We start from the raw sequence: 7,248 nt of genomic DNA, 5'->3' as shown, positions 1-7,248 counted from the left end.
CTCCGCCAAGCTGGCAGCTGGGCTTTCCCCCTCCTCTGCCATCCGCAGAGGCCTGAAGCGTGAAGGTTAACAGCTGGGGGGGAGGCTGCGTCTCCCTCTCTCACCCCCGCTCTGCTGCAGCCCCGCCTACCTGCCAGCCCGGGGGATGTTGTAAACAGGGCTGTGAGGTGTGTGCGTGTGCGGGGGATTGGGGGGTGACTGAAGGGGGGGAGAGAAGAGAGAGTCAGACAGACAAAGGGAGGAACGAAAATGAGCAAGAGGCGAGCGGAGACCTGAGCAGAGACTGAGGGACAGAGACAGCTAGAGGCAGAGACAGGCAGAGAAAGAAATGGAGATGGAGTTGTGGAGATAGACACGGAGACACCCAGAGAGAGAAGGGAGGGAGGAGGAACCTCAGAGCCAGAGAGGAGACACACAATGAAAGTGGGAGGAGGGCGAAGGACGGGGCGAGGGGACACGATACTGGCAGAAACGCAGAGCTGCGGACGACCGTGGAGGGTGGGGACAAGCTGAGGTTGGGAGCAGTGTGCGACCCTGGGCTACCCTCACCCCCGCCACCAGAGCTGGGAGCCAGAGCGAGGAAGCGTCGTTGCCCCTGGGTGCGCCCTCCATCGCTACGCCACTTGCCCGCCTCGGTTTCCCCTGGAGCGCTAGATGAAGGAAATGGCGGGGTGGGGGAGCTGTGGGGGTCGGTGGGTGCTGCGCGGCCATCACACTGCAGCAAAGCCAGCCTGTCTCGCAGCCTCCCTCGCGCATCAGTCCAGCGGGCAGATATCGATCTGGCCCAGCCAAGCTCTACACTCGCGGCCTGCAGCCCGTTCCGTGGTGGTCCTACAAAGAAAGGGTGGCTCACTTATCGGGCCTCCCCGCGGGGGATTCTGCACCAGAATAACGCCCCCGGGACCAGGGTCAGGGCGGCGAACTCGCCCCCGCCTGTCCCAGCGCGGTCCCATTCGGCAGGCCCAGGTACCCTGCGGCTGGGAGAAGGCTCGGGTGACCCCCAGCCCCGCCTCCTGCAGGGCGCCCAAGGCCAGAGGAAAAAATCTTCGCTGAGTTGATGAAGTTGAAGTTTCGTTCAGGGCGTGAAGGAGACAGCCAATCAGAGGGCCGTTATTTACATAGGCTCTCTGATTGGCTCTCACGTTGCCTCTTTAGAATGTTACTTTGAGACTTTCACAGAACGAAAAGTCCCCCGCTGGGGGTGGCGGAAGGCTCAGAACCTCCAAGGTTTCATGTAGGCCTCCCCAGGCCAAGCTTTGAGGGAAGATGGGGAGCTTAGATACAGTTTTGTCCAGCTCTCACGATACAAATCACCAACTTGAGTCTGGAGGGACAGAGAGGTGGAGCTTGGCCTGGATCCAGGAGATGAGTTCGGCCTAGCGCTCTGCAGTGGGCCCACCACCCCTGACACCTAGATGTGTGGTCACCTTGGCCGTAGGGAGGAGGGGCGTGGTCCTGGCAGCCCCTCTCATCCAATAGCGAGAGAGGGGCTGATTCAATGGTTTGAGGGAGCAGGAGCAGGGAAACCTGGCGGTGCCAGTCTTGTTTGTGACCGGACAGTGTGGGTGGTATAGCCATAATGGTCTTGTTTGTGACCGGACAGTGTGGGTGGTATCGCCATGTTGGAAACCCAGCAAATAATGCAGCCCCAGAGGCAGGCCAGGCTGACCCTGAGGTCATGTTTCACTTGACAGCCTGCGCCGGCACACGTGAATACAGGAGAGCCCAGTGACAGAGCCTGCGCCGGCACACGTGAATACAGGAGAGCCCAGTGACAGGACGGAGCCTCCGGGCCTCGAGGAGTGGGTTTGCTCTGCAGGGAGTGACTGGGCAACCCGAAGCAGCTTCGCACTGCCCTGCATCTGCACTCCCGGGTCCAGCAGACACTGAGTCACTCTTGGGGATGGGGGCAAAGCCAAGACATTGGCAGCTAGGAGCAGAGAAGTTCTCTCAGAAGGCCTCCACCCTGCCTTCCCCACTGAGTCGGCCCCGCCCACCCATGCTGGGAAAAGGCAACCCCCTGGAGTTGCCATTCGAAAATCCTGCCTGGTCTCCTGGCCCACACTTCTCCCCAGGGGGCTCAGCATAGATGACTCAGGACTTGGAGTGGGGCTGTTAAGGGGCAAATGTGGTGGTAGGGGGGCCTGAGTGTGTGGCTGAGGCTGGAAAGTCCCTCCACCATCTGCCTGTAGCAAATTGAGGGGCAGGTAGGAGAATTCACTCTAGTGGGGTTCTAACCCTGCCCCAATTCTTTCACAGTGACACAGTCTGGAGACCCAGCTCTGTCACTCAACTCTACATAGCCTTCACCCAGAGCCTGACAGTGTATATGAAGGAGAGGCTACGCCTGTGAGTCCTTGCGTGCCAGCAGCTGGCCTTGTGACATGCCCCTGTGGGACCTTGGGTTGCAGTATCAAGTGCTAGGGCAAACACACATTGTTTGCAGAAGACCCAAGGACCCCACAGCCAGTGCAGGACATCTAAGAGACTCCACCACCTGCCAATCCCCAGAACTTACCCTGCTAATGAACCAAACTTGCTGTGTGACTTGGAGTGCAGCTCACACATCTCTGGGCCTCAAACTTCTCTGTAAAACCATGCCCTCCTGAATGTACCATTCCCAGTGGTGGCAGCTGCAGAGAAATCATAATAGCAGGGGCAGGGTCCAAGAAGGGCCTGAGAAGCTGGTTCAGCCTGTGGTCTGGGAGCCAAGTAGGGCAGGGACAAGATTGCCAAGTCCCACGGTTCTCACCAATTTTCATAATCTCATCTCTCCTCTTGTCTTCCTGCCTGCCTCATAAATAGCAGGAGGCTGGGCTGGGTCTGGGGCAGGAATGGGGAGCTGCATGTGTGCATTTGTGTGTGTGTGTGTACACACACATGGGGAGGGTGTGAGAGCCTTCCCCCCACCCCCGCCGCTGCCGCCATCGTGCTCTGAGAAGCTGAGATAATCCCTCGCCATCTGTCTTGTGTTGCTAACCCACTCAGCCGGACAGCTGCCCGGGCCACAGCTCTACAGGCAAGCAGGCAGGGGAATGAGGGGTACGGGGGGAGCTAGCCAACTCTGAGGACCAGGCAGCAGGGACACTCAGTCCTCCCATACCAGAATACCCCCGCTCTAGAAAGGGAAAGTAAAGTCAGAGAGGGGACAGGCAGGACTTCCCCCATTCCTGCTTCTGAACCTGAGAAGGAGTGGAGGAGTGAAGACCACTCCCTGGTGTGGGGGTTGGAGGCCAAGCCTCCCAGAATGCAGGAAGGTGAACAGGATCACTGTCTAGCTTATGTCCTCATGAGCCCACACAGATCACTGTGATGGGAGGGGTACAGTAGGACAAGTCAGGCCCTCTGGACCCAGGGAAGGGAAGAAGGGGTCATCTCATCCTTCCCCAGCCTCCAGACAGGCCAGTGTCCCAGGCCTCCCCAGTGGTCAACTTCCCAGAGCCAGGAGGAGAAGGCAGGCTTCTAGGATTTTGGGCAGGTAATGCTTAGTGTACAGGCCCATTGTTCTGATGAGAAAACTGAGGCTCAGAGAGCAAAATGACTTGCCCCAGCTCACCCCATGAGTGGAGGAGCTGGGACTTGGACCAGACATCAGGCTCCAGCAGCCCTAGCTCTGTAGCCAGTTCTATCTGCCTGCTCCCCATCATCAAGTCCCTCACCCTGCCTCACCTTCCCAACCTGCGGCTCTTCGGTCCTGGGGCTCTGATGTTCTGTCAGCTGAAGCCCAGCGACCAGACTCTCAGTGGTATGGTCCCAATGCAGTCCAGGGGATTTCAGCCATGACAAGCAGAGCCTGAGGAAGGATGAAACCGTGCACTCAGTGTGGGCTCCCACCCGCCACCCCCTCCCTGTCAATCATCTTTCACCTCTCCCACACAATTAGCATGCTTCCACACACATACACTCTCAAATACAGATCGTACACACTCATGTGATCACACAGGTCCTCACTCACAAAAAGACAAACAGTCACACCTACAGGGCTTGAAAACATACAATCTTACAGATACAAAGGCAAACTCAGACAGCCTCTCGCCTCCTCACACCAACACACAGACCCCAACACTCACACCAAACATACATTCCACCCCCACAACCTCCACACACTGTAGGCTCCCAGTTCCTAAATCTCACCAGCTCCCAATCTCCCAGGTACTCCATCTTACCCCACATGAAGCAGTAACCCTCCAGGGCCAGTACATTGGTAGGAGGGGGGACCAGAGAGAGGTCTGCTATGTCCTTCCTGCCTATGGGTGAGGGCCCTCCAGTAAGGTGCTGGTGAGCCCCCGTACCCTCCCCATCCCCCAAGACTTTGGAGAACTTCTACCTGGCCACAGATCCAAGAGAACAGTCCTCACCTCTTGCCCAGAGGGGCTCACAGCTCTCCTAGGCCCAGGAGGACAGGGACTGGGGGAGGCAACTGCCTCTCTTCTGAGGGTCTCAGCTTGCTGGGAAATGGCACATACCCAAATAATCTGACAGTATTCTGAGCCCCCACAGGACCACAGACTCCAACTCCTGTTCATGATCCAACCACTACATACCCTTCTTCCTAAATTGCTGCTTCTCTGCCTTTTCCCCACTCCAACCAGCCCTTAAGGGACCCTGGAAGCAAAGGTGAACTGACACCCTCCCACTCCAGGCTGGAATTTTGCTCTCAGATCACTGTGTTCTCTTGAGCCAGAGGGAGCTCCTCCCTGAGCCCGGCTCTCCCGCAGCTAAGGAAAGCCCAGGCGCCAGATACACTCACACACTCATTCACACACAGTGTGGCACACTCACACCTGCCCTCACACAGATGCTCACCTGCATACATCCTCACGCACCCTCACAGCCACACTCACACACACACACTGTCCCACCCTCCTGCTCTCACACGCTCACTGTCACTCTCATGCTCAGCCACACCTCACCCTATCACACTCGTTGCTCTACCTGAGCAGGCCAAAGCTCGGGGGCCCTGAGGTCCATAGATCACTGGCAGAGGCTCAGAGGCTGGTGTTGACAGCCCGGTTGTGCAGGGAGAGGGGAAGGGCTGCCACTGAGGCCTGGAGGGTCTTGAATAATTCAGAGTGGTGGTGGCAGTGGTGACCGCAGCCTGTCAGCTGCAAGGAAAGGCTGGTGGCTAGATTGTTCTGGGAAGCTCGCTCCCAGTGGTTTGAGGAGAGTCAGCCCAGTTTGAGGGCTCACCAAACACACAGAGCACTTTTCCCACACGCTTTCAATGAACATCCTCACATGGGCCTGCACAGCAGGCATCATGGCCCCATTTTCCAGGTGAAGAAACTGAGGCTTTCATGAGGGAGAACTCACAGCTATAAAGTAGGGGCCTCCAGACTCCCACTCACACTCCTGTCCCCCATACCCACATACATCCTGGAGAGAGCTTCCTCTGGTCATCGTGCCCAGATTACAATGAGAGATGCCAGCCATCTGAGGACACTCTGGAATGTGATGCTGTGGCCTGAATCCACGAAGCACCTGGCTCAGGGCCTGCACATAGTAGGCACTCAGTTGCTGCCTGCCAAATGAGGGCATTGTGCAGAGGCAGCACGGAGTAGCCCGGGGCCATACCTCTGCCTCTTACCCAAGTTGCTAAACCTCTCTGAGCCTCAGTTTCCTCATCTATAAGGTGGGCACTAAGTGTATTGGCCTCATGGGATGTTGGTGAGGACTAACCGGGAAAACACACCTAAGCCAGTTAACCTGGGTCTGGTCTGTAAGAAGGGCTCCACATTGCACCTAAATTGTGATGCGGATATCCTTGCCACAAAGAGAGACGGCCACAAAGTGGTGGTCTGCACATACCCGTACTCTCTGCCTGGGGCATACTCTTTTTTTTTTTTTCTTTTTTTTTGGGACGGAGTCTCGCTCTGTCGCCCAGTATGGAGTGCAGTGGCCGGATCTCAGCTCACTGCAAGCTCCGCCTCCCGGGTTCACGCCATTCTCCTGCCTCAGCCTCCCGAGTAGCTGGGACTACAGGCGCCCGCCACTGCGCCCGGCTAGTTTTTTTTGTATTTTTTAGTAGAGACGGGGTTTCACCATGTTAGCCAGGATGGTCTCGATCTCCTGACCTCGTGATCCGCCCGTCTCGGCCTCCCAAAGTGCCGGGATTACAGGCTTGAGCCACCGCGCCCGGCCTGGGGCGTACTCTTTACTGTCCTTTGCTGTTGTCTCCTTTTCAAGGATGAGTGCTTCTGCTACTTTCTCCAGGATGACAGCCATGAACTCCTGCCATATCCAACACCCCCTTGCTGCTCCCCACCGCCTTCCTTGGCACCCAGGTGGCTGATCTCCTATGGGTCTTGCTGGCTTCTCTACCTTGTATGCTGAGGGCGAGCCCAGCCTGCCCCAGCTCAGGGTCTGCACATAGTAGGTGCTCGCATGTTGCCTGCTAAACTGACAGCCCATGTCAGCACAAAGCAACCAGCATTTTGGGTGCATCCACAGTTAAACCACTGAGGTCACGGGTCTGTTCTCTGCAAAAACAAAAATACCCCACTAGTCATGTCTGATGAGAACCATAGCAAAAGATCAGAATGTGGTGGCTTCACCCAGAAGCAAAGCATCAGGCTCCAAGTCATGTCCCTGACCTGAAGGGGCACCTGCCCAGACCCAGGGGTACCAACTCCTAGAGGCAGCTGGCATGTGACTACTGTGCCCAGTAGAGAAAGGCAGAGACACTCAGTCCCCAGAGCCCAGAGCCCCGAGAAAATTATGGAACATCCTCCATATTTGATTCAAAATAAAAACCACAGTAAACCATAGACCCAAAACTTACACGTCGGCTGAAATTAAAATAGCTTCTTGCTACGTTTTCTGGTTTCAATATTCTGGATAAGCTCATGGAAGCTGAATCAGGCAATTTGTCTGTCTCTTGCTTTGTTTCTGCTGTTGCCCCTGCTTTGCAGGGATCTCAGCACATGCTTGGTCTCCCCTCTGAAGCAGACCCCAGCTGGGTCTGGGGGGGTCCCCTGGTCCTGCACTCCCAGGGCTGATCCCCCCAGGAAGTATTCATGCCTATGCACATCCCCCCCATGGGTTCTTTTGGCCCCTCAGTAGGGGAGCAGGACCAGGGCCCAGCCTTGGCCAAGAGTTGCCCCCAGCAGACCTCTCTCTGCCACTGCTCCCCACAAGGTTTCCAGCACCCCCAGCCCCTCCCTCTTCTGGGGAACCTTGCGGCTGGGCCCGTGCCTGCGGCGAGTCTCACCCCAGTATTATTTTAGTCGCAGACAGACACGAGGCAGA

At 56.8% G+C, this 7,248-nt stretch overlaps 1 long non-coding RNA gene across 1 annotated transcript; it reads left to right on the top strand.

Annotated features, from left to right (window-relative positions):
* The first annotated feature begins 1,206 nt into the window (after positions 1-1,206).
* LOC105506999 lies at positions 1,207-6,467 on the top strand. The gene is made up of 3 exons (XR_001001025.1): positions 1,207-1,234; positions 2,260-2,349; positions 6,187-6,467. It is a non-coding gene; the product is annotated as an uncharacterized LOC105506999 (long non-coding RNA).
* Positions 6,468-7,248: the final 781 nt, after the last annotated feature.

This window comes from Colobus angolensis, unplaced genomic scaffold (genome assembly GCF_000951035.1).
Source record: "Colobus angolensis palliatus isolate OR3802 unplaced genomic scaffold, Cang.pa_1.0 Scaffold142, whole genome shotgun sequence".
In the NCBI taxonomy this organism is placed as follows: domain Eukaryota; kingdom Metazoa; phylum Chordata; class Mammalia; order Primates; family Cercopithecidae; genus Colobus; species Colobus angolensis.
This window is presented reverse-complemented; position numbering and strand designations above follow the sequence as displayed.